The sequence below is a fragment of the Myodes glareolus genome, chromosome 11, assembly GCF_982192425.1.
Source record: "Myodes glareolus chromosome 11, mMyoGla1.1, whole genome shotgun sequence".
Lineage (NCBI taxonomy): Eukaryota > Metazoa > Chordata > Mammalia > Rodentia > Cricetidae > Myodes > Myodes glareolus.
Window position 1 is genome coordinate 83,361,747 of NC_142036.1, and position 2,924 is coordinate 83,364,670.

At 41.3% G+C, this 2,924-nt stretch overlaps 1 non-coding gene across 1 annotated transcript; it reads right to left on the reverse strand.

Annotated features, from left to right (window-relative positions):
* Window positions 1-551: 551 nt before the first annotated feature.
* LOC125388115 (small nucleolar RNA SNORA22) lies at window positions 552-689 on the reverse strand. The gene has a single exon (XR_007228127.2). It is a non-coding gene; the product is annotated as a small nucleolar RNA SNORA22 (small nucleolar RNA).
* Between the last annotated feature and the right edge of the window lie 2,235 nt (window positions 690-2,924).

Here is a 2,924-nt window from a genome sequence, read left to right on the forward strand (position 1 = left end):
TCTACATTAGCCACATGGCTCCGTATCTTTCTCAGCTGGGCAAGTTACATGCTGCCTCTTCGGTGGTCTGCGCAGGAGTGTCAGAGGAAGCTTCCTGCTTCCCAGAATTCTCCTGTTCTCATTGCATCACCTCTACTTCCTGTCTGGTTGACCCACCTATACTTCCTGCCTGGCCAATCAGCGTTTTATTAAAATACACAATTGACAGAATACAGACAATTCTCCCTCACCAAACATGGTCATGGTGTCTCTTCACTACAATATAAACTTGAATTAAGGCAACACTCCTAACACAGACATTCTGTCTCACGTTAATCTATGTAGGTCACGAGAGACCTTAGCATGTTCAAGGCAAGGTAAAATCTGTTTCTCTTTTCTTCAAACCCTGTTTCTCTTAAACTGAATTAAATTGTTAGACTTTGGGTTGCCATCATCTGGGGCTAAGAACTTGTCCAATCAGCTCACTCATGGTAATTGACAAGTCTCAATTTCTTATTGACTGTTGGTCATATAATTTCAGCTTTTTTTTCCTTTTTTGCTTGTTTGCAACTTGATATGCTGATTTTCTGAACACATTTAAAAGGACACAGTACCCTTTTAATGCAGAAAAAAAGAAGAGGCTTTACTCTAGCACAGGATCAAGGCCAAGGTAACCACAGACAAAGCACACTTGGGTGTACACTGTGCAATAATCTTAGCTTTTTGAGTGTGGGTTTCTTTTTAAGGCTGTTCATCACTTGGCCCCCTGTGTGAGTCCAAAGAGAGAGCTCAGAATGGAGTCTTTTAAACCTCACCTTATAAGTGACTCATTGTCACTTCCTTCATATGCTTTTTTGTATACACCAACCTACTTGACTATGAGAAAGGCCTGGTGCGGGAGAATTGTCTGTATCTGTCAATCATATTTAAAATAAATGCTGATTGGTCAGGCAGGAAATATAGGCAGGTAAACAAGACAGGAAGTGGAAATGATGCAACTAGAGCAGGAGAATTCTGGGGAGGAGGAAGTTGATTCCTCCCACTCCTATCCAGACCATCGAAGCAGCAGGATGTATTCTGCCAGCTGAAAAAGGTACAGAGCCATATGGCTAAAATAGATCAAAAAAATGGGTTAATCAAGATGTGAGAGTTAGCTAATAAGTAGCCTGACCTAATGGACCAATCAGCTTAATAACTTCTAGAGATCTATGTGTGATTTTTCTTTGGGGTTAAACAGCTGTGGGAATTGGGCAGGACAGAAACCCCAATAAGCCGGCCCCCTCATGTTACAAAGGCCAAAGGTGGCTGTAACTGCTAGTGTTCCTTATATAAGTGTTAGTGTCATGGAAAGCCCATTGTCTTAGGGTTTCTACTGTTGGGAAGAGACACTATGACCATAGCAACTCTTTTTTTCTTCTTAATCTAAAATAAAAATCTACTCTATGTGTTTTTTCATCATGTGCCTTGACTCCATTCATTCCCTATTCCTTCTCATCTACCTTCCACCCCAGAGAACCCCCCTCTCCCAAATAAAAAAAAATTCAAGAGGAAAAAAAACATGAAGGAAAAAAATGAGATGGGGGAAGGAATTAAAAATATCTCCCTGGAATCTGCAGTGACACCCAACAAGGCACACTGTGTACTCCATGATCCACGCATCTCTACTTGCAAGGGTTCATTGCAAAGTGTCATTGGTCTGGTTTGAGATTCTTGGTCTCCACTACACATTCAATGCTGGGTCCCCACTAGGACTCTTCTTGGACATCCTGCTGGTGCCCTGTGTTGTGAAGATTCTACAGCTTTGAGCCTGCAGATAACCATGGCAACTCTTATAAAGGAAAACATTTAACTGAGGTGGCAGCTTACAGTTTCGGAGGTTTAGCCCATTATCATCATGGCAGAGAGCATGATGACATACAGGCAGACATGGTCCTGGTTACATCTTGATCAGAAGGCCAATAGGAAGTTAACTGTGACACTGGGGGAAGCTTAATCAAGAGACCTCTAAGTCTGCCCCCACAGTGACACACTTCCTGCAACGAGACTACACCTCCCAGTAGTGCCACTCACTATGAACATATGGGGCCAATTACATTCAAACCACCATCCCCAGTAAGGGGAAGCTGTTACTTTTGGTCAAAAGCCTATAGTCTATCCATGATCCAGGCATGACTTTGTCTATTCTGCCAAGAGTTAATACTGTTGGGCTGGTTAGTCACCTGGCAAAAGGACTGCCCCCCAGGAAAGCTGTTTCATCTTAAGACATGGAAAGAGATGGTAGGAATACTTACGCCTATAATGAGTTTATATACTTCTTAACAGAATCTCTGCTGTCCTCATGAGGTTCTGGTCTGTCTGCCTCCAGAATGGTGGCATTTCCCCCGCTTTCTTCTGTCTTGTTCTTTTTGTTGTTGGTCAACACATAAGTCTACTTTCTTTAGTCCTGTGAACTCCTTCTCTAAAACCCTCTTCCCCATGGTGTGGCTGCATGTCCACCATATAGTTGCTTCTAAATAGCATTGTTTTCTCTCTTCCTCTTCTCTATCTCCCTCCTCCAGGCAGCTGGTAAGATTTATGTCTTGGTTGGCCTAGGATTTTTCTCTCAAACACTAATAAATTGTCCTGGATCTTTCTTTTGAATCATCATGACTAAGAATCCTTAGAGGGGTCTCTGATTTTCTCAATAACACAAACTGATAAAAGAATCATTTTTGTCTTTTTTTGTTTTGTTTATAATGTGTGAAATACAACATATTCTAAATTGAAGAAATTTTTCCCACTATTAGATTTCAGGTCAGAGATTTTACCAGATTCAGTTTCATTGCTATTACTCTGGAGAAAAATCCAAATAGAGACATGAAATGGTGGTTAAAGCCGTTGATAAATACATTTTTGCTTGTTTGTTTTGGAATATTCAGAGAAAGGATCACGTGTAACCCAGACTA